Genomic DNA, 25141 nt, shown 5'->3' on the forward strand with positions numbered 1-25141 from the left:
AATGGTAGGGAAAGTCTTTAATCCTAGCACCTAATCTTGTTTCTGGTATACAGTAGACACTTATTAAATAATTGTTGATTTAAATTTCATTATTTTTCCTGGTATATGGACATATATTATGTAAGAGCATTTCTATCAGGCATAAAAATCCTAGAAAATTATATGCTTACGGGTAAAGTGATTACAGCTTGCAATCTGGTAACATCTTAAATTATCCAGAGTAGATGTCAACTTGAATATGTAGGAATCTTTCTAATCTCTGTGATAAACAGGAGGGAATTACTCTGTGACTGGGGAGAATTGATTTATGACAAAACTGCTGTTTTTAAACATCTGTTATTACCAGCCCACTAGGCATAAACACTCAAATGTTAAGCATGTCATTCAGAAGCTATGTTTTTCTGTTTGCCTTCTTTGTAAACCAATAGTAGGTATTAGGAAAAGGAAAGCAAGTTCTGCTATTCTGCTACTCAATTAATTTCTATTGCTTTCTAACAAATTATTATAGATTCAGCAGCTTAAAACAACACTAATTTATTATCTCAGGCTTCTGTGGGTTAGGAGTTTGGGCACCGGTTAGCTGGATTCTCTCCTCAGGTCGTACAGGGCTGCAATCAAGATGCCAGCTGTGCTATAATTTTCTTCTAGGGTTTGGGTTTTCTTCTAAGCTCATTTAGGTTATTGGCAGACATTCAGTTCCTTGCAGCTTTATTATTATTATTTTTTTTTAATTTTATTTTTTATTTTTTAAAATTTACATCCAAATTGGTTAGCATATAGTGCAACATAGGAGTAGATTCCTTAATGACCTTACCCATTTAGCCCATCCCCCTCCCACAACCCCTCCAGTAACCCTCAGTTTGTTCTCCATATTTATGTTAGGTCTCTATATTTATGTTATGTCTGTGTATTTATGTTCTCCATATCTGTTTTGTTCCCCTCTCTGTTTTTATATTATTTTTGTTTCCCTTCCCTTATGTTCATCTGTTTTATCTCTTAAAGTCTTCAGATGAGTGAAGTCATATGATTTTTGTCTTTCTCTGACTAATTTCACTTAGCATAATACCCTCCAGTTCCATCCACGTAGTTGCAAATGGCAAGATTTCATTCTTTTTGATTGCCGAGTAATACTCCATTGTATATATATATACCACACCTTGTTTATCCATTCATCCATCCATAGACATTTCGGCTCTGTCTATATTTTGGCTATTGTTGGTAGTGCTTCTAGAAACATGGGGTGCATGTGTCCCTTCGAAACAGCACACTTGTATCCCGTGGATAAATGCCTAGTAGTGCAATTGCTGGGTAGTAGGGTAGTTCTACTTTTAGTTTTTTGAGGAACCTCCATACTGTTTTCCAGAGTGGCTGCACCAGCTCGCATTCCCAGCATTGATATATTTGATTTTGATAAGAAGATGACTTACTTCATTGGGTCTGACAAGTAATCAGAATATGTTTCATCTTGGCAAAATGGTAAGATGTTGTCCAAGACGGCGTGCCTCCCAGTCTCCAATGATTTTGTTGACTCTATTTTTAGTCTGCTTTCTTTCCCATTAAAAAAAATATGAATTCAGGTATCCAGGCAGTTCTTCATTTTCTTTCTTTGTTTTTTCTGATCTTATTAGCACACTATAAATCTGGTGACCATTGCTACGGTTTTTTACTAGCAAATTGCTTCAATGGCTGTTGCTTTTATAATTTGCTATTAATGATCATTGTCTTATTGCTCTTTTTTTTAAAATATGAAATTTATTGTCAAATTGGTTTCCATACAACACCCAGTGCTCATCCCAACAGGTGCCCTCCTCAATACCTCTCACCCACCCTCCCCTCCCTCCCACCCCCATCTCAGTTTGTTCTCAGTTTTTAAGAGTCTCTTATGTTTTTGTTCCCTCCCTCTCTAACCTTTTTTTTTTTTTCCTTCCCTTTCCCCATGGGTTTCTGTTAAGTTTCTCAGGATCCACACAGGAGTGAAAACATATGATATCTGTGTTTCTCTGTATGACTTATTTCACTTGGCATAACACTCTCCAGTTCCATCCACGTTGCTACAAAAGGCCATATTTCATTCTTTCTCATTGCCATGTAGTATTCCATTGTGTATACAAACCACAATTTCTTATCCATTCATCAGTTGATGGACATTTAGGCTCTTTCCATAATTTGGCTATCATTGAAAGTGCTGCTATAAACATTGGGGTACAAGTGCCCCTATGCATCAGCACTCCTGTATCCCTTGGGTAAATTCTTAGCAGTGCTATTGCTGAGTCATAGGGTAGATCTATTTTTAATTTTTTGAGGAACCTCCACACTGTTTTCCAGAGTGGCTGTACCAGTTTGCATTCCCACCAGCAGTGCAAGAGGGTTCCCATTTCTCCACATCCTCACCAACGTCTATAGTCTCCTGATTTGTTCATTTTAGCCACTCCAATTGGCGTGAGGTGGTATCTGAGTGTGGTTTTGATTTGTATTTCCCTGATGAGGAACGACATTGAGCATCTTTTCATGTGCCTGTTGGCCATCTGGATGTCTTCTTTAGAGAAGTGTCTATTCATGTTTTCTGCCCATTTCTTCACTGGATTATCTGTTTTTTGGGTGTGGAGTTTGGTGAGTTCTTTATAGATTTTGGATACTAGCCCTTTGTCTGATATGTCTTTTGCAAATATCTTTTCCCATTCCGTTGGTTGCCTTTTAGTTTTGTTGGTTGTTTCCTTTGCAGTGCAGAAGTTTTTATCTTGATGAGGTCCCAATAGTTCATTTTTGCTTTTAATTCCCTTGCCTTTGGGGATGTATCAAGTAAGAAATTGCTGCGGCTGAGGTCAGAGAGGTTTTTTCCTGCTTTCTCCTCTAGGGTTTTGATGGTTTCCCGTCTCATTCAGGCCACACACTTCCAAAACTCAAACAGGAAGAAATAGAAAACTTGAACAGACCCATAACCAGAGAAGAAATTGAATCAGTCATCAAAAATATCCCAACAAATAAGAGTCCAGGACCAGATGGCTTCCCTGGGGAATTCTACCAGACATTTAAAGCAGAGATAATACCTATCCTCAAGCTGTTCCAAAAAATAAAAAGGGAAGGAAAACTTCCAGACTCAATCTATGAAGCCAGCATTACTTTGATTCCTAAACCAGACAGAGACCCAGTAAAAAAAGAGAACTACAGACCAATATCCCTGATGAATATGGATGTAAAAATTCTCAATAAGATACTAGCAAATCAAATTCAACAGCATATAAAAAGAATTATTTACCATGATCAAGTGGGATTCATTCCTGGGATGCAGGGCTGGTTCAACATTCGCAAATCAATCAATGTAATACATCACATTAATAAAAGAAAAGATAAGGAACATGTGACCCTGTCAATTGATGCAGAAAAGGCATTTGACAAAATTCAGCATTCTTTCTTAATAAAAACCCTCGAGAAAGTTGGGATAGAAGCAACATACTTAAACGTCATAAAAGCCATTTATGAAAAGCCCACAGCTAACATCATCCTCAATGGGGGAAAACTGAGAGCTTTTTCCCTGAGATCAGGAACACAACAGGGATGCCCACTCTCACCACTGTTGTTTAATATACTGTTGGAAGTTCTCGCATCAGCAATCAGACAACAAAAGGAAATCAAAGCCATCAAAATTGGCAAAGATGAAGTCAAGCTTTCACTTTTTGCAGATGACATGATACTATACATGTAAAATCCAATAGAGTCCACCAGAAGTCTACTGGAACTGATACATGAATTCAGCAAAGTTGCAGGATACAAAATCAATGTACAGAAATCAGTTGCATTCTTATACACTAATAATGAAGCAACAGAAAGACAAATAAAGAAACTGATCCCATTCACAAATGCACCCAGAATCATAAAATACCTAGGAATAAACCTAACCAAAGATGTAAAAGATCTGTATGCTGAAAACTATAGAAAGCTTATGAAGGAAATTGAAGAAGATATAAAGAAATGGAAAAACTTTCCGTGCTCACTGATTGGAAGAATAAATATTGTTAAAATGTCAATACTACCCAAAGCTATCTACACATTCAATGCAATCCCAATCACAATTGCACCAACATTCTTCTCGAAGCTAGGACAAGCAATCCAAAAATTTGTATGGAACCACAAAAGGCCCTGAATAACCAAAGTAATTTTGAAGAAGAAGACCAAAGTGGGAGTTCCTTGCAGCTTTGGGAATGAGGTCCTTGTGTTCTTACTAGTTGTTAGCTGGAGACCACCCTAAGCAACTAAAAGCGAATACTGTAGTCAGTTCACAACATGGCTGTTTGCTTTCTTTTTAGTAAGCCAATCAGAGAAAATTCTTGTTTTTAAGGGCCCACCCTTGGGTCAGAGCCACCCAAGGTAATCTTCCTTCTGATTTACTCAAAGTCAACTGATTTGGGACCTTAATGACATCTGTAAAATTCTTTTGCCAGGTAATATAACATAATCACTGGAGTGATACCTCATCATATTCACTGGGTCTGTCCATACTCAAGGGGAGAGGATTATACAGGGTTGAGGGTCAATGGGGATCATTTTAGGATTCTGACTGCCACAGCTATTATACACTCATATATAGAAGGTCACTTTTCTTCTTCCATTCTCTCAGATAAACATTTTCTTTCTTATTTCATGGCATTGTTGTATGAAGGTCTCAACAAATCTTTCTCTTTCCAAATGTTTGCACGTGCCTTAAACTGCCATATGCCTTAAATTGATAGTTTGGTTTTAGCCTTATTTCTTAGGTAAGCCTGGGGACATTTTTTTCATGTGACACTTGGTAGTTGGATAATTGATAGACTTTAATTCAAGAGCTTCTGGGTTTCACTGGTTTTAAGCTGCTGTCAGCTACATTCAAAGGCACAAAGATACACACACATGTGCATACACATAGTTACAATATTTCTGGTGATTTATGCAGAATTTTAATATTGTGTAGCTGTTAGTCAGTAATAGGCTCTGATATAATTTTATTTTCTTCCAGTTTGAATATAGAATGTTTAAAAAATTATGAGAGCATTAGAGAATTTTAAAATGACAGAAAGACCATTTTCATGGCATTTTGTTTTACTTTTGGGAGACGTGCACTTTATTAGGAGTGCCTACATTTTAGTAGCATTTTGTAGTTTACAAGGTGTCATACCACATTTTATGTTATTATGCCTATCAGCTCTGTTGTAGGGGAGGAAAGTGAGGCCAACATCGGTAATTTCCCAAATTGCACATGTAGGGTTGAGTAGGACAGGGAATTGAACCCACGATTTCTGACTTCAAGTATAAACCTTTTTCATTTATCTGCTTCATTGCCACATGAGTAGAAAGAGTTTGTAAATGTATTTCTTACATTTGTATTAAATAATAAAGACAGAGAAGTGAGGGGAATTCTTGTGTATAGTCTTATTTTGTGCAACTCTGAACTGGTTTCCTATGATTTATTTGTAATTCCTTTTGAATTGGTTTTATTTTATATTATGCTCTCTCATTTATAATTTGGCATATGTTTCTTGTCTGCTTCATATTCTCCTTGTATTTTTATGAGGCTGTATATATTCTTCTTTAAAAGAGGGAACAAATGGAAAACATGCCTGTTAGATTTATTCAAGGATTTCACAGCCCTTCGTGCACTATACCTTATCATCCACATTTCATTGTCTGGTGGCAAATTTTCTAACAAAAGAAAGATAATAATATCCAGAATGGAAATATTCATGAGGTTTGGAGATTTATGAGGAAATTCTACAACGCAAGTGGCTTTTGTTAAGTAGATGAAGCTTACAAACATGATGAAAGATGGTACAAAATCGTGGACTGGAGACTGTTTAAATTAAATGATTCTTCATGTAACATAGATACGTGATAAATTCAAATAGATCAAAAGAATGTGTGGTGAGAAGTGAGTTTTTCTCCTGACCCCATATTCCAGTCCCTGTCAGTAATTTGGTGGCTTGCAGGGATTCTCTGGTTAATATTTCTTCAAAACAGGAAAAAAGGATTTGCTAATGTTTAAAAGTAGAGCAGAATTTAAAAATGAGTGGAAAATGGCAATTAAACACATTAGTGGCGTAAGGGAGAAAACTTCTGGTTATGCAATTTCCGAAAAGATACTGTCCTTAAACTGATACAAAATTGAATGATAGAATATGCTGCTGTTTGTGCATACTTGCTGGACTCAGCACAACATGACAAACATTTTCTCACTTATTGACCTGCTTCTACCGTGTTCTTGCTAAGCTTGTTACTAGAATCCATTCCTTCAGTTATCTTCTCTTGGACTAATCTCTCAGTTACGGTATAGAAGAAAGTGATGTCATTACAGAATCAAGAGGTGTTGTGAGTTGAATTGTGTACCTCCAAAAGATATGTTGAAGTCCTAACCTATGATACGTGTACATGTGGCATTATTTGGAAATAAGGTCTTTGCAGATATAATCAAGTTAAGATGTGGCTATATTGCCTTAGGGTAGGCTCTAAATTCAGTGAGCTGTGTCCTTATTAGAAGGCCATGTGGAAATACAGACACACACGGGAAGAATACCATGTGATGGTAGAAGCAGAGATTGGAGTAATGCAGTGGCAAGCTGAGGAATGGCAAAGTTTGCTGGTATTAACAGAATCTAGGAGGGAAGCTCTTCTAGCTTCCAGAAGTGTGAGAGAATAAATTTTGGTTGTTTTAACAACTACTTGCATGCAAAACACACATTACCTCATTACTGTTCTTCTCATAACAGCATTGCAGGTAGATATTATCTTCATTTTACAGATGTAAAGACTCAGACTCAGAAGTCTTAAATAACTTTCCAAAGTCACATAGCTAATGGTCTCTGTCTGATATAGAAGCCATTATACCACACTCTTATTGATGATCACCCATTTATAAAGGGACAGCTAAACTTAGGAATGGTTTTATCCATCTGGGGTTGCTTCACATGGTCTGATTATAGGAGCATTAGAAACAAAAGTTACATCTCCTACTGGTGCCTGAAAGTTCACTATTTCCCACAATTAATATTTCTTTTTAAAATACAAACATTCCGGGAGGATTAACATATTATGCCAATGAAAATATAAATATGTTAGAGTATTTTCTTTTTTTTCTTGATATCATAGAAGATCTACCAGCTTAAGAATATTGTTTGCTGAAGTTGAAATATGGTGGCAGAGTAGGAGGATCCTAGGCTTGTCTTGTCCAGCAAATATAACTAGATAACTATCAAATCATTCTAAATACCCAGAAATTGACCAGAACACTGACAGAACAAATGCCACAACTAGAGGTAAAGAAGAAGACATATTGAAGAAGGTAGGAAGTGCAGAGATGCAGTTTGGAAGAAAAACAGATTGTGGTTGCTGTGGTAGGGAGGGAGTCTTGGTTGCAGAGAAGGGCGAGAGAAGGGCACAAAGGGGAGCACACATCTGAAGATGACTTACCTGAAGGATAAGGACACAATAGAACACAGAGCACACATTGAAGATGCTCTGGTAGTGCCAGGACACAGGACACAGGGAACACTACACAGCAGGGCGCAACAGGACCTCTCCTCCATTACCGTCAAGAACGGGAGATGTAGCTGACTTTCCTAACACACAGAAGCAGGAACAGAGGCTTAGACAAAATTAGCAGACAGAGAATTTTATCGCAAATGGAAGAATAGGACATGGCCATGGCCCGAGATCTAAGTAAAACGGATACAAGCAACATGCCTGATAAAGAATTTAAAGTGATGATTGTAAGGATACTACCTGGACTTGAGAAAAGAATGGAAGACATGAATGAGGCCCTTAACACAGAGATAAGGAATAACACAGCAGAGATAAAAGGCTCTATAAATGAAATGAGAAAGACCTGATGGAATGAACAGAAGGCTGGAAGCAGCAGAGGAACAAATTAGTGACCTAGAAGACAGAGTAATAGGAAGTAATCAAGGTGAACAAAAGAGAAAAAAAAGAATTATGCATAGTTAGAATAGACTTAGGGAACTCAGTGACTCCATGAAATGTAACAATATTCATATAATAGGAGTCCTAGAAGAAGAAGAGAGAGAAAAGGGGGCAGAAAATTTATTTGAAGAAATAATAGCTAACAGCTTCCATAATTTGGGGAATATCTAGCTAGATCCAGAAGACATAGAAAACTCCCATCAAATTCAACAAAAGCAGATCCACCACAAGGCATATTTTAATGAAACTGGCAAAATATGGTAATGAAGAAAAAATATTAAAAGTAACACGGTAATTTGCAACAATGTGGATGGAACTGGAGGGTATTATCTAAGTGAAATAAGTCAGTCAGAGAAAGACAGACATTACATGATTTCACCCATATGTAGAATTTGAAAAACTTAACAGATGATCATAGGGGAAGGAAAGGAAAAGTAAGATAAAAACCATAAGACACTCTTAAATACAGAGAACAAACCGAGGCTTGATGGGGGTGGGGAAAATGGGTGCTGGGCATTAAGGAGGGTACTTGTTGGGATGAGGACTGGATGTTGTATGTAAGTGATGAATCACTGGGTTCTACTAATAGGTGTTTTATGTTTTTGGTGGAGCTACCCATTGCAAACTAAGTAAAAGGACATTTTTAAGATTCATTTTCATTTTTCACAGATGTTAAAATCTAAGCCTAGGGCACAGAGAAGAGAAGAGCCTGACTCACATTTGCTGAAGATTTATAACTCTGATAAAGGCTGCACCCAGAATGAATAAATAATGATTCTATTGTGTTTTCCCAGTTCAGTTCCATTAAAATAGCTTCAAAGTGAAATTATCATAGAATGTGCATTATAGGTAAACCACAGCTGGCTTGCCTGACAAAAGAAAGAGAAAATCAAATTATTTGAAATTATTTGAATTATATGAAAATAGATTTTCAGAGGTTTTGATTGTATTGAATGTTGCTTTGCTAAGTATATACCATTCCTAGCTTTGTGCTTAATGTGTCTCAGAGGCTGTTTGTTTGTTTAGAAGAAAAGTAATGTGTTGGTGGTAAGTAGAATGATAACTCCTGGGGTGATGTGGTGTCATGATGGCTAAGAATCCTACCTGTGGTGGATGGATATGCAGTAGCTAATGTGACACAATTGGTAGCTCTACTAATGGAATGATGTGAGGGAAATAAGGACTGTATACTAGTTGGCCTGCTCTGGAAGCCTTGAAGAAGAACCTTAAGCTCAGATCAGCCGGTTATCAACTCAGGATTCAGTGAAAGCCAGAAGGCAGGGTTTAAAGTGTCTCTTATCTCTTGCAGCCAGAGCCTGGACTGGGACAGGAACTGACATGTGAGAGTGGTCAAAATGCAAAGGAGATGGAGAAAGTAGCCTTGACAGGTGCCCTAAGTTAGCATCAGGGCCTTTATAGTGGAAACTTGAGAAATGGGATAAGGAAATTGGGTGGATGTGCTAGACAAGTTTGAACTTGTTTGTTTTTCAAAAAATGTTTATTTATTTATTTTGAGAGAGAGACAGAGACAGAGACAGAGACAGAGAGACAGAGAGAATCCCAAGCAGAGTCTGCACTGTCAGGACAAAGCCCATGACTTAAGCTAAAATCAAGAGTCAGACATTTAACCATCTGAACCACCCAGGCACCCTGAGAAATGTGAACTATTAATTCCCCTGGGCTCATTGTTCCTTGACCTACATGCTAGGGAAGAGCAACCTCTTCTTGCCTGGGGATGAAAGACCCTGCATGAGAGACCTCAACAGGGCCAAATGCCTTGTAAATGGTGCTTGACTTCCTTAAGACATATTCCTTCCTTCTGTCATTGCCTAAAAAGCAGAAACAAGAGTCAAAGCAGCATAGCTTGAGAGAGAAAGCCTGGGCATGGGGGCTTGGGAGGGGGGGAAGAAGATCGCTTACTTTCCAAAGAAATGTAGGAGATGGAAATGATGTACCAGCTGGAACTTTGGAATATGTGTGGGAGTACATCTTAAAGGCATTGGCCTAGGGCTTGTGCAGAAAACAAGGCTGGAAAGTGGAGAGTTTATAGACTCAATGTCTATATGCCCATGACTCAACGTTTATTGGGCTAGAGAGGACACCAGGAGCCCATTGTAATATCCTGCTGACATGGCTCTTTGAAGCTAGGAGGAGAAGCCAGAACTTCTTTGACAGAACATTGAGGAACAGTGCTAGAAGCTCGGGAGGTAGGCATGTTAGAATGAATTTATTATGTGAGACTAGAAAAACCATCCCTGCTTCTCTTCCCTGGAAGAGCCCTGATAACACTTCATTCACTAAAGCAATAAGAAATGCAGTATTGATGGAGATATTGGCAACTTTGAGAAGTTCTATAGTAGCTGTCCTCTCTAGGCTACAGCTCACAGTTGGAGATTGCTATCTGTGGTTGTCAAGAGAACAGGAGAATGATAGGATTCCAGAATATCTGAGGCCAAATGGTTGTATTTGGACATAATTATTGTAATGGGTGACAAGGCCAGCATGGCAACTAGGAAGCCTTGGCCTACTGGGGTCTGTGCCAAGGGTTCATTCATCATGCTTCTCCTGGAAGAAGACAGATGGAAAGTCCATCAGTGTGTAGTTTGTTAACTTCCGTATATAAAAATGAGTTATGAAGACTGATATTAAAGGGAACAAAGGAAAATAGATTCCATATCTGAGCCAGAGTGATCTGAGATAGTTCACAGATGCAGAGCCTATTGATTGAGGGAAGCCTCAGTTCTTTTGAGAAAGGACATTGAAAGGCTACTTCCAGTATACACAATATTTTCTTCAATCCTTACCCAGAAGGATTTGTATCCACCTATCAGATAGTGATACATTGAGTAAAGACCTTTCAAGGGGTTTTGGGTAAATAATTTGAGCTGGTACTTATGACAGGGGAGAAGAAGTGTTATCATGAGCCTTGGGTAAGGTGGAACTTTGGGAGAGCAGGTGCTAAATGGAGTCCTGGTCTAAATCTGTCACATAGTAAGTCAAACTCCTGGCACCAAGGAAAAGAATCATAAGTAAAACTGAAAACTAGGAGAAACTAGAGGTTAGTGTCACCCTCAAAGGCCTAAAGGACACAGGTTTATTTCCAACATATTTCCTTTCAATTCATCTCTTTGACTCATATAACAACCATGTGGATTTTGACAGATGACAGTAGACTACCACGGACTTAACCAAATAGTGGGTCCAATCACAGGTGTGCCAAATATTTTATCTCCACTGGAACAAATCAATATAGCCTGTGGTACTTGGTATTGATCTAGCAAATGAATTTTTTTCAATCCCTGTGAATCAAGAGTCTTTCAAGGTCAATTTACCTTTATGTTAGATGGACAGTGGTACACATTTACTATCTTGTCTCAGGACATTATTAATGCTATTTCTCTCTATAAAAATAAAGTCTGCAGGGACTTTGATTATCTTAACATGTAACAGATCATTACCCTGGTCCACTATATCAATGCCATCTTGTTAACTGGATCTGATGTGTGAGAAGAAGAAATTACCCTAGTTGCCCATTCATGTCAGATGGTGGTAAAACCTCTAAGTTTCAGGGGACCACTTTATTGTAAATGTTTTCAGAGGTTCAATGACCTTAGACATTCCAGGACATTCTTTCCATGGTAAAGGGCAAGTTATTGTATTTTATACCTAGTCCAACTACGAAAACAGGCAGAGTACTAAGTGGGCCTCTTCAGATTTTGAAGGCAGCATACATTGCAGTTAAAGATACTGCTTTGACTCATTTATGGGATGACTTTGATGGTTGCCAGTTTCAAATTGGGCCCATGGAAAAAGATGGCTATGTAGAAGGTCTAGGCTATAGTGTAACCTGCCCTATATTTCAGGTGGATCCAATTATGTAAAAACCAGATAAGGACTCCATCTGGAGTCTCTGGAAGCCCCAACAAGAAAGTTGCAGCATCTAGGGTTTTAGAGCAAGACTGTCTTCTGCAGAAGAAAATTACCAGTTGCACTGCTGGTGCAATGCTGGCAGAGACTGAATACCAGTCCATTAGCTAGCTGCTCACCATGACCTGGGTAGATCACTGACAAAAAGTTTGGATAAACATGATGACAATTCATTATTAAATGGCTCTATGTTCTGAACATTAGAACATAGATGGTGATAGTATTAGGAGGTGGGGTCTTTAGGAGGTGATTAGGTGATGAGGGCAGAGCTTTCATGAATGGAATTGGTGCCCTTGCAAAAGTGGCCCAAATTGCACCCTGTACCATGTGAAGTCATAGTCAAAAAGACAGCTATCTATGAGAAAACAGATTCTCACCAGATACCAGATCTGCTGGCACCATGATCTTGGACTTGCCAGCCACTACAATTATGGGAAATAAAGGTCTGGTGCTTATAAGCCATGCAGTTTATGGTATTTTTGTTACAGAATCCAAATGGACTAAGATAAACAGAAGTGGTTCTTTTGGGATCAGATGCAAGCAGATCACAAGGAAAATAAATTATGTTAACAGGTGACCCCAATTCTGTTTCACCTATCTTTGTTGTACCAACAGAATTGTAACTCCCTCATCTCACATATAAGGACTAGTTCACAGATAGGTTGACTCCATATGTGGAACCAAATGTGAGTTGCTGCCTCACTCTAATGCTGCTCAGAGGTGGCCCTAAAGAACAGTTGGGAAGGAGGGGATATTCCTAGTGAGCAGAGATGTGAGCATTATACATGGTTGTTTATTTTGTATGAACGACAAGATATACCTTCCAAGAAGGTCAGAAACTAGAATGGACAAGCTTAGTCAGAAAACTAGAATGGACAAGATTAGATTAGGCACAAAAGGTCTGAGTTAGAGGCATGAGCTGGACATACCAGGGTGTGTGTCTCTTCCTATATGATGATACTATCCACTGGAACACATTCAACACACAAGAAAGACTGAACAATTAGGTGGACAGAATGACCCTTCTGGTGGATATTGGTCAGCTTCCACCTTGAGTCACTTCAATTTTTGCACAATGAGCTCATAAACAGAGGAGCATTGGTGGAAGAGATGGAGACTGTATATGGGTTCAATAGCATGGAGTCCTCACTATGGCTGATCTAGCTACTGCTGCTACTGAATGCTGGACCTACTAGAAGCAGATTTCAGTGATTAGCTCCTGATACGTTATTATTCCTCAGAGGTCAACCAGTTACTTGATGGTAAGTTGATTATACCAATACCTTTCCACTCTGAAGATGACAGTGATTCTTCCTTACATGAATTGATATCTTCTCTAGATATGGGTTTCCATACCTGCTAACAGTGCTTCTGCAATACCAGAAGCACTCACTCAGTGTGTGATTTACAAAATCAATACCATATAACATCCCCTCTGATCAAAGGACTCACTTCATAGAGAAAGAGGTGTAAAAGTAGGTGCACAGGCAACAGATCCTCTGGTTCTATCATATACCCCATCACCTAAAAACAATAGGATAATTAGAATTATGGAATGGTTTAGCCAAAGCCCTTCAAGGCTGCCTTGAATCACTGGCTTATATATAATGAGGTTTTCTCATGGCTAAAATACACAGATCCAAGAACCAAGACATGGAAATAAACTGGTCTTTCTCACCATCTTGATGTCTACTTGTTGAATTTGCACGTCCCCTACTTGATATTTCAGCTCTGCTAGATGCGGAAATACTTTCACTCAGTAATGCAGTGTGTCCCTTGAGCCTGAAGTTGTGACTACTTCAAAAGAGTGAAAAGTAACTCCTGTTTTATTATGGGCTTCTCATGGCAGTGGACCAGCAGGTAAGAAAAGAATTATATTCATGAGGAAATGAACCTCAAGTTCATGAAGAGATAGGAGTGCTACTAAACAGTGGAACTGAGGATATGAAGCAGGTATTTCCATGTCTGGTAATAATAATGAACCAGCAACTGCAGTGATGATAGCATGGTAAGAACAAAGCAAATAAAAGTTCAGACTCTCAGGCTGAAGAGCTGTGACACTCCACTCTGTGTCACTCCACTAGGCAAGCAACTTAGACAAGTGGGGGAGGGATGGAGCAACTTGGCAGACAGAAGAGAGAAGAATATATATAAAGAATGATAGATAAGTGAGATGATGAATGTGAATTTTGGTTTGGGTATAAGTTGCAGCATCTGTAGTTTGTGCCTCTAGCCCTTGTGTATTAAGCTTTTTGAAGAGGCCAACACCTTGAACTCTCCGTGACAGATTTCATTTAATGTAGGGCACAGGTGGATCTGAGTAGGACCAGGGGTGGACCATCTCAAGGTGCCTCTGGTGCCCTCACATCCTCTTGGTCATTTCTCTGAGTACAGCTGTGACTGGGGAGGACAGTTCTAAGTATGTTTGGACTCATTTTGCACCTACAGCATCTTGTTTCAAACATGTTGTATGTCTTTGATTTTAGTCTCAGGGCTTCTCTAATGCTGTGGATGAAGGAGGCTGGAATATAGATCTAGACGTTAGAAAGTAGATCTGTAAATGTAAGTTAAAGTGTTTCCAGACTGGGTGACGTACTTGAAGACATGGGAGGGAAAGAGATTCCCTAGGAAAAATTTCAAGTGAAAAGAGAAAGGTCATGGGGAAAGTCCCAAAGAATATGTAAAATATTCGTATGTGCAAAGAGGAAGACTGGCAGACAAGCTTGAAGAGTGGCCAGGGGTAATACCAGAATGCTTAATGTTTTTATTTAAGGATGACCTCATTTAGCCAAACTTAACCTTCTCAATTATATATATATATGTATATATATATATATACGTATATATATATATATTTATACATATATATATATACACACAACATAAATATTACCACACACGCACGCACACAAACACACACACCTTTTTGTAGCTTATAAAGCCCTTCTATGAGTTTTCACATTGGATACATACAGCTCAGCTGCAAAATTATACCCATTCCAGAGATAAGGAAATTGGATCCTTGACGTTATTGATAAAGAGATGATAGCTGGATGTTAAAGCAAAGCCTATCTTTTATTAAACTGCAGGAAACAACTGTTCGTCTTTCTAGACCTTGAATTTTAGTTTTTGGTTCAAGGTTTGCAACTTCAGGGTTCACATATTATATAAAAATTAGGTTTATATATAATATATATCAATCTTTATATACAGCCTGATAGTTACAGCTTTGGCCTGATCTATGTATCTTAAACATGGCAAATACATATCTAGTTATGCCTCTATTTTAACACTGTTTGTTGATTTATCTACTTGCAAAAGTGTTTGTTAGTCACCCTCATGGATGGTCTCAGTTTAATGTAGAAGCTTCAGATGTTAGATTAACAAACGTTGTTTCTCCTTTTGGGAAATTATAGACTGAAATAAATGCATAATTATAAGCAAATAACATGTATACATAAAAGATTAAAATATTCCTTTGGGTATTAGATATGTTTCAAATGTATTTTTTTCATGTAGCCCATAAAAAGAAAGTAAAATAAAAATGTAAAAAAAATCTTTAGTAATTTTTTTTTTGTTCTGCATAGATAGCTAATGTTCAAAGATATTCTCTTGGGGGAAAAGGAATTATTCTGAATTTGAATTTTTAAGATGTGTGCATTTTTGTAGCAGCAACAGACAAATCTGCCACATTTCTAAATTTTAATGAGCATAGCCAGAAATGATTAAAATGAGATTTCCCCTCAATTTGGCGTTAAATACATGTGAGACTCTAGAGGGCACTCTATTCCTATTGTTTTTCAAGAGGTGGTGAAATTCTTTCAAATGCAGCGATGAATGCAGATATTTAAAATTCATCGTGAATACTTACAAGAAGGTTAGAGTATTTATGCAAGATTGTGAAATGAGTATGGATTAATGGTACTTTTGTGTTTTGTGTTACACATTTTCACTTGGGATAGTTTATGTTCTTTAATGCCTGGATGGTAATTAAGTTCTCCAGAGAATATACGTACATTTCCAAGGTTAAATGTTCTAATACTTATAGGACTAATTGTTTTCTCTGCATTGTTTAATTATGTTTTACTTAATTTCTTTACTTGGTTATTATTGTTAGCAATAACATTATTATTATTACTATTACTATTAAAACCTTTTAGTCAGAATTTTGAGATGTTTTCTGGGAGTAGGATCATCATAATACTTTGATTTTCCCCTAATTACATTCACATTAAATATAATGTATATAATACATGGGAAGGCCTCATCCAGTGCCTGGATTACAGTCGGTGTTAACTGAATGTTTCTCAAGTCTGAATCCAAAGAATAAGAAAACTTTTAATATTAATGAAGATATCACACTATCTGTATCTGTGCCCTCTTCTCTGGGCCTTTCATGGGCTAGGTGATAGTCAGAATCTGGTCACTTGGTTGTTTAATTTAGCTGAGAGACCATTTTTGTTTTTCAGTAGGTCTTAAAAAATCTGTATTGGGCTGCATTTAAATTCTAATTTTATATTGGATTATTAATTTAGAATATTGCATTTTAAATTCTAACAACGCTCACATTCCCCCCCATTGTTATACTTCACCTTCCTGGTGCATAAAAAGCTATGTGCATTTAAAACCTCTGGATACACCCAGAATCTTTTGTGGGCAGCAGATGTCTGTCTTGAACACCGTTTTGTGGTTCAGTAAGCATTGTCTCATTAATTTGGTTTATTGGCCCTTATCTAAAAACCTCTTTAGTTTCCTGAACTTCCCATTCTTTACAGCTGGGATTTGATTTCCATTTGTAGGCTCAACTTTGCCAGACTTGACCAAGGGGAATTGAAGCCTTAGGAATAGCTCTGACTGATTTTGCTTTCAGTGCTAATAACTTGTGTTATATAAAGCTCCCATCATGTACCCCATTTCCTGGAAGTGGGTACTGAGTTTTCTTCCATATATCTGAATTGTATTTTGGTAACTTTCCAGTTACTCAATGGCTTCCTCCCCAAGTAACTTGAATCCTGTTTTACCTTCTAGGTCTGGAGATGGCCGTTGCAGATGAACTATTGGGCCACTAGAGGGGGTTATGTTTTCTGCTGCCAGTTAGCCACTTTCTACATACTCTCACTGTAATTTTCCACACCTTGTTGAATTCTCCTGACACAAACAGTTGCCCTCATACTCTTCACCTTGTAGTCATAATCCACTCATGTAGCACTTTCAAACACATTATTTAACTTACTTGTCACATCAGCTTTGATAATAAGCATTTATAAATTGGATACCATCACTCATTTTGTATAGATGATAAAAATGTGGCTGAAAAAGTCAAGATTTGCACCCATGCCTTCATACTACAGACATCAAAGCACTTTTTGTTAGTTTGTTTAAAGTAATTGCAACTGGTAATACGCTTTACTGCCTTCCCTGAATTTCTTGTTATTATTGAGTCTGCTTAAGCTCTTGCCCTACATTGTGAAGCCTTACTATTTTTTGTTCTGCTCTTTTTAATTTGAACTTCTATTCTGACTCTGACAAGTGGATTATTATTTTATTAGGAATGAGACTCACTATTCCCAAGGCTCAGAATATCACAATAAGCATGTAAAAGCATCTTCTTAGCTAGCAACTTGACATTCTCTTTTCAAACAGTGTATCACAAACTTACCAGAGAAGAATCCCCTCAGACCTTGTAACAGGCACAGATTGCCAGGTTACCAGGTTTTATCTCTGAGCACACTGTGGTTTATTAGGTCTGGGATGAGGTCTGAGAGCTTTTCAAAAAGGGTTGTAGACAGTTCTTATCTTCAAGCAAATTTCAAAATCAATTTTCTAGAGCACAGTCTAGAATGGTGTGACATTAACCTGTTATGCTCACTTCCTTTTCTACATCTTTTTCTCTGTAGATGAATTGGAGCATCTTTCTTTCCTTTTTCCCTCCTCCACTGCTGAGCTCCTCCTGTCAACAACAGAATTTCATTGTGATAGCTTATCGGCCCACTGTGTAATTTGGGTTTGGAAAGCCATTTGATCTACAGATGCTCCTTGTCCTGAATAGAATTGGAAAAAATGATTCTGAAATTGTACCCACCCAAGATGATTTTACCCCATAGTATTTCTAAAGGCCACCCAATAATTATAGAGTTTTGGAACCAGATGATGTTGGATCTTGAATTCTTTTACTACCTTCTCAGAAGGAGGTGACATTTCTTTTCCTAAATAAACTTATTGTATTCTGCAGAAGTTGCCAGATTATCTCAATGACTCCTAAACTAAATTCTAGGAGGCCCTTGGCACACTATAAAAACAAAGCACACATATAAATATCCCACAAGAAAAATGAAAAAGTATGGAATTGTTATTTGTGTCAAGAAATAAGATGTTCTGGAAAGGAATGCCATCTAATGTAACATCTGCCACTGGAAGAGATTGGAAGTAAATACTCATCTTGAAAACTGAGAAGCTACCCATTGATGATTCTACACTGTCATGTTCTCACATAACTCTAACAGAGCACATGGAAAGTCACAAGGCCAAGAATGAAATCATATAGCTACTGTCTCTCCTCCTGGAGTGGAGGTATGTTGGAGCATTTGCTGTGGTTCTCAGCTGGATAGGTTTAAAATCCTAATGCAGTCAGTTCCAGAATTGGGTTCAATTTAAGTAAAGCACAAACTCTTAAAACTAATGTTTAAAACCAGAGTGACAACTTATTACTTTGCCATTACACCTGTGTTAAAAAGTGGAATCCTATCAACATAGCCAGAATCTGCTTTCACTCCAGGTAAAACTGCATAGAAATGAATTTTATTACCAGAAAAACTGGTGGCTAAATTTACTATTTTTTCCTGGATGCAGTCTTGATAGGCACTGCTGATGTTTGGGAAAGACTGCCCTATGATTTTGTAGCAGTTCAACCTTTTTTTCTGACAAACACATAGTTTCTTCAGCTATATCACAACTTTTAATTGAGTTAACTCATGTTTCACTGATATGAGAATTATACTTTTTCAGGTGGCTTTGTTTAAATATTACTGTAATTATTCATGACCAATTTGACCTATATTCTTATCAAACTAATTACACAGAGGAGTAGGCTGACGTTTTTTCTTTTCTTTTTTTTTTTTAGCCCTATCCTCTTTCATTTATGTATCTTTTATATCCTCACATAGCCTATCAGAAGTTATTTTCAACTGAAACATGACATTATATTCCCCAAATAGAGACGATATGAATCACTAATGTGGCATATTTAAAAAGAGAGAAAATTAATTTTAGGCAAATGCTTTACTTCTGGGTGACATTAAGGTGAACAACAATTTACCTTGTTAGGAGAGAGATAATACTTGAAACATCACATTACCAATTCTGAATACATTGTACTTGGATTTAGCATAGTTCGTTCAGTACTGGCCACATATTATTTTTTTAATTTTCATTATGAATTGAAGACTTAAATAGGGTAATCTGAAAAAAATTTTATGTTTCCTTTACTTTAGATATCCATGGTTTTTGCCCTTTTTCCCTCTGGGCATAATGATTTTCATAAACATTGTTCCACTATTATTTGAATATCTGACAGGCTCTCCATTAATATTCCAAATAGCACAACAGTTGACTTTAGTTTGACAGAAAAAAGATAAGTGTACCCTGGCCTCCAATGTTATTGATGTGTTTTGAATAAGAAATGCCAACCATGTTTGTATGGTTTTATACAGATATGGAAAATATGAAAAGAAATAAATTGGCAGTGATGATTTTAAGATAAGTGACAATTTTATTAGAAAGAATACCCCAAAGAAATAATATTTCATAAGGCAAAAGGAACATTCACATTAAAACAACAATCCATAACAGAAAGTATTTGAAAAAATGTAGCAGATGTGGGCATGCCTGAGGATGTAGGAAATTATTTATGCTATTTCAAATTACTATGCATTTGAAAATTGAAATAATTTAATACTATTATTTATATTTCAAATATATGTGTTCATATGATTTTTTCTTATTTTAGAATCCATTTATATTCAAACATTTTGAGGAATTTCACTGGCCTTGCTTATATCTTAGATAGGATTGGGAAAGAAAAGGAAACCATGTACTAGTCACTTTGCCACTTATGCCACCTCTTTTGTCATAGTTAATCATCAGCACAATTCCCTGAAGCAGGTTATATCCTTCCCACTCAGAGATGTGAAAATGAGGCACGGAGAGATTTTGTCATGCTGAAGATCACAGACATAATAATTCCAGCAAAAATGACATTGTTAAACCCTCACAACATCCCATTGTAGTAAATAATGCTGTCATCCTCATGTTACAAATGAGGAAATAGGCTAAATGAGTTTAAAAGTAGCTTACTTACTCGTTAGTGTGGAGCCTATTTCCTTTCCTCTGAACCGTGTCCTGTTTGTACATCATATGGCCTGTTGTCAGCCAGTGGTATTATGAATTTCTTATAAATAATTTAGATAGGGGTTTCTGGGAAGATGGCGGTGTAGGAGGACGCTGAGCTCACTGTGTCCTACAGATCACTTAGATTCCACCCACACCTGCCTAAATAACCCAGAAAATCTCCAGAAGACTAGCAGAACGGAGTCTCTGGAGCCAAGCGCAGACGAGAGGCCCACAGAAGAGGGTAGGAAGGGCGGAGAGGCGGTGCACTCCACAGACTGGCGGGAGGGAGCTGGGGTGGAGGAGCGGCCTGCCGGCCAAGCAGAGACCCCGAGTTGGCTGGCAAAAGCTGAGGGGCTGGACGGAGTGTGTTCAGACAACAAGCGGGACTTAGCATCTGGGAGGTCATAAGTTAACAGCTCTGCTCGGAAAGCGGGAAGGCTGGAGGACAACGGAAGGGAGAGTTGCTGAGCCCCGGGACGACAGAGCTCAGTTTGGCGGGGTACAAAGGTGCTCGCCAGCGCCATCTCCCTCGCCCATCCCCCAGCCAAAATCCCAAAGGGAACCAGTTCCCCTCACGGAACTTGCTTGCACCTCGCAAACACCCAACGCTGTGCTTCTGTGGATCCTTCCCTCCGGTGGGTCTGACTCCCTCCCGGTGCTGCAGGGCCCCTCCCGAAGCAGATCTCGAAGGCAAAGCGAGCTGAGCCTGCCCCTCCCGCCCCTGTGCACCTTGCCGATCCACCACAGCTGATACGCCAGATCCCCAGCACCACAAGCCTGGCAGTGTGCAAGTAGTCCAGACGGGCCATGCCACCCCACAGTGAATCCCACCCCTAGGAGAGGGGGAGAGAAGGCACACACCAGTCTGACTGTGGCCCCAGCGGTGGGCTGGGGGCAGACATCTGGTCTGACTGCGGCCCCGCCCACCAACGCAAGTTATTCAAGACAGCACAGGGGAAGTGCCCTGCAGTCCCGCACCACTCCAGGAACTATCCAAAATGACAAAACGGAAGAATTCCCCTCAAAAAAAGACCTGGAAATAACGACAGCTAATGAACTGACCAAAAACGATTTAAACAATATAACAGAAAGTGAATTTAGAATAATAGTCATAAAATTAATCGCTGGGCTTGAAAACAGTATAAAGGACAGCAGAGAATCTCTTGCTACAGAGATCAAGGGACTAAGGAACAGCCAGGAGGAGCTAAAAAATGTTATTAATGAGCTGCAAAATAAAATGGAGACAACCACGGCTCAGATTGAAGAGGCAGAGGAGAGAATAGGTGAACTAGAAGATAAAATTATGGAAAAAGAAGAAGGTGAGAAAAAGAGACATAAAAAAATCCAGGAGTATGAGGGGAAAATTAGAGAACTAAGTGATGCACCAAAGAGAAATAATATACGCATAATTGGTATTCCAGAGGAGGAAGCAAGAGGGAAAGGTGCTGAAGGTGTACTTGAAGAAATCATAGCTGAGAACTTCCCTGATCTGGGGAAGGAAAAAGGCATTGAAATCCAAGAGACACAGAGAACTCCCTTCAGACATAACTTGAATTGATCTTCTGCACGACATATCATAGTGAAACTGGCAAAATACAAGGATAAAGAGAAAATTCTGAAAGCAGCTAGGGATAAACGTGCTCTAACATATAAAGGGAGACCTATAAGACTCGTGACCAATCTCTCTACTGAAACTTGGCAGGCCAGAAAGGAATGGCAGGAGATCTTCAATGTGATGAACAGGAAAAATATGCAGCCGAGAATCCTTTATTCAGCAAGTCTGTCATTTAGAATAGAAGGACAGATAAAGGTCTTCCCAAACAAAAACTGAAGGAATTTGTCACCACTAAACCAGCCCTACAAGAGATCTTAAGGGGGATCCTGTGAGACAAAGTACCAGAGACATCGCTACAAGCATGAAACCTACGGACATCACAATGACTCTAAACCCATATCTTTCTATAATAACACTGAACGTAAATGGACTAAATGCGCCAACCAAAAGACATAGGGTATCAGAATGGATAAAAAAACAAGACCCATCTATTTGCTGTCTATGAGAGACTCATTTTAGACCTGAGGACACCTTCAGATTGAGAGTGAGGGGATGGAGAACTATTTATCATGCCACTGGAAGTCAAAAGAAAGCTGGAGTAGCCATACTTATATCAGACAAACTAGACTTTAAATTAAAGGCTGTAACAAGAGATGAAGAAGGGCATTATATAATAATTACAGGGTCTATCCATCAGGAAGAGCTAACAATTATAAATGTCTATGCGCCGAATACAGGAGCCCCCAAATATATAAAACAATTACTCACAAACATAAGCAACCTTATTGATAAGAATGAGGTCATTGCAGGGGACTTTAACACTCCACCTACAGAAATGGATAGATCATCTAGACACACGGTCAATAAAGAAATAAGGCCCTGAATGATACATTGGATCAGATGGACTTGACAGATATATTTAGAACTCTGCATCCCAAAGCAACAGAATATACTTTCTTCTCAAATGCACATGGAACATTCTCCAAGATAGATCACATACTGGGTCACAAAACAGCCCTTCATAAGTATACACGAATTGAAATCATACCATGCATACCTTCAGACCACAATGCTATGAAGCTTGAAATCAACCATAGGAAAAAGTCTGGAAAACGTCCAAAAGCATGGAGGTTAAAGAACACCCTACTAAAGAATGAGTGGGTCAACCAGGCAATTAGAGAAGAAATTAAAAAATATATGGAAACAAACAAAAATGAAAATACAACGATCCAAACGCTTTGGGATGCAGCGAAGGCAGTCCTGAGAGGAAAATACATTGCAATCCAGGCCTATCTCAAGAAACAAGAAAAATCCCAAATACAAAATCTAACAGCACACCTAAAGGAAATAGAAGCAGAACAGCAAAGACAGCCTAAACCCAGCAGAAGAAGAGAAATAATAAAGATCAGAGCAGAAATAAATAATATAGATTCTAAAAAAACCTGTAGAGCAGATCAATGAAACCAAGAGTTGGTTCTTTGAAAAAATAAACAAAATTGACAAACCTCTAGCCAGGCTTCTCAAAAAGAAAAGGGAGATGACCCAAATACATAAAATCATGAATGAAAATGGAATTATTACAACCAATCCCTCAGAGATACAAGCAATTATCAGGGAATACTATGAAAAATTATATGCCAACAAACTGGACAACCTGGAAGAAATGGACAAATTCCTAAACACTGACACGCTTCCAAAACTCAATCAGGAGGAAATAGAAAGCTTGAACAGACCCATAACCAGCGAAGAAATTGAATCAGTCATCAAAAATATCCCAACAAATAAGAGTCCAGGACCAGATGGCTTCCCAGGGGAGTTCTACCAGACGTTTAAAGCAGAGATAATACCTATCCTTCTCAAGCTATTCCAAAAAATAAAAAGGGAAGGAAAACTTCCAGACTCATTCTATGACGCCAGTACTACCTGATTCCTAAACCAGACAGAGACCCAGTAAAAAGAGAGAACTACAGGCCAATATCCCTGATGAATATGGATGCAAAAATTCTCAATAAGATACTAGCAAATCAAATTCAACAGCATATAAAAAGAATTATTCACCATGATCAAGTGGGATTCATTCCTGGGATGCAGGGCTGGTTCAACATTTGCAAATCAATCAACGTGATACATCACATTCATAAAAGAAGAGATAAGAACCATATGATCCTGTCAATCGATGCAGAGAAGGCATTTGACAAAATTCAGCAACATTTCTTAATAAAAACCCTTGAGAAAGTCGGGATAGAAGGAACATACTTAAACATCATAAAAGCCATTTATGAAAAGCCCACAGCTAACATCATCCTCAATGGGGAAAAACTGAGAGCTTTTTCCCTGAGATCAGAAACACGACAAGGATGCCCACTCTCACCGCTGTTGTTTAACATACTGTTGGAAGTTCTAGCATCAGCAATCAGACAACAAAAGGAAATCAAAGGCATCCAAATTGGCAAAGATGAAGTCAAGCTTTCACTTTTTGCAGATGACATGATACTATACATGGAAAATCCAATAGACTCCACTAAAAGTCTGCTAGAACTGATACATGAATTCAGCAAAGTTGCAGGATACAAAATCAATGTACAGAAATCAGTTGCACGCTTATACACTAATAATGAAGCAACAGAAAGACAAATAAAGAAACTGATCCCATTCACAATTGCACCAAGAAGCATAAAATACCTAAGAATAAATCTAACCAAGGATGTAAAAGATCTGTATGCTGAAAACTATAGAAAGCTTATGAAGGTAATTGAAGAAGATATAAAGAAATGGAAAAACATTCCGTGCTCATGGATTGGAAGAATAAATATTGTCAAAATGTCAATACTACCCAAAGCTATCTATACATTCAATGCAATCCCAATCAAAATTGCACCAGCATTCTTCTTGAAACTAGAACAAGCAATCCTAAAATTCATATGGAACCACAAAAGGCCCCAAATAGCCAAAGTAATTTTGAAGAAGACCAAAGCAGGAGGCATTACAATCCCAGATTTTAGCCTCTACTACAAAGCTGTCATCATCAAGACAGCATGGTATTGCACAAACCAGACACATAGACCAATGGAATAGAATAGAAACCCCAGAACTAGACCCACAAACATATGGCCAACTCATCTTTGACAAAGCAGGAAAGAACATCCAATGGAAAAAAGACAGTCTCTTTAACAAATGGTGCTGGGAGAACTGGACAGCATCATGCAGAAGATTGAAACTAGAACACTTTCTCACACCATTCACAAAAATAAACTCAAAATGGATAAAGGACCTGAATATGAGACAGGAGACCATCCAAACCCTACAGGAGAAAGCAGGAAAAGACCT

General features: G+C 38.2%; 1 pseudogene; it reads left to right on the forward strand.

Moving 5' to 3' along the window:
* The first annotated feature begins 7661 nt into the window (after nucleotides 1-7661).
* The window catches only part of LOC125911391 (transforming acidic coiled-coil-containing protein 3-like), a 143855-nt pseudogene continuing 126375 nt past the window's right edge, over nucleotides 7662-25141 (forward strand).

The sequence above is a fragment of the Panthera uncia genome, assembly GCF_023721935.1.
Source record: "Panthera uncia isolate 11264 chromosome C1 unlocalized genomic scaffold, Puncia_PCG_1.0 HiC_scaffold_3, whole genome shotgun sequence".
Classification (NCBI taxonomy): domain Eukaryota; kingdom Metazoa; phylum Chordata; class Mammalia; order Carnivora; family Felidae; genus Panthera; species Panthera uncia.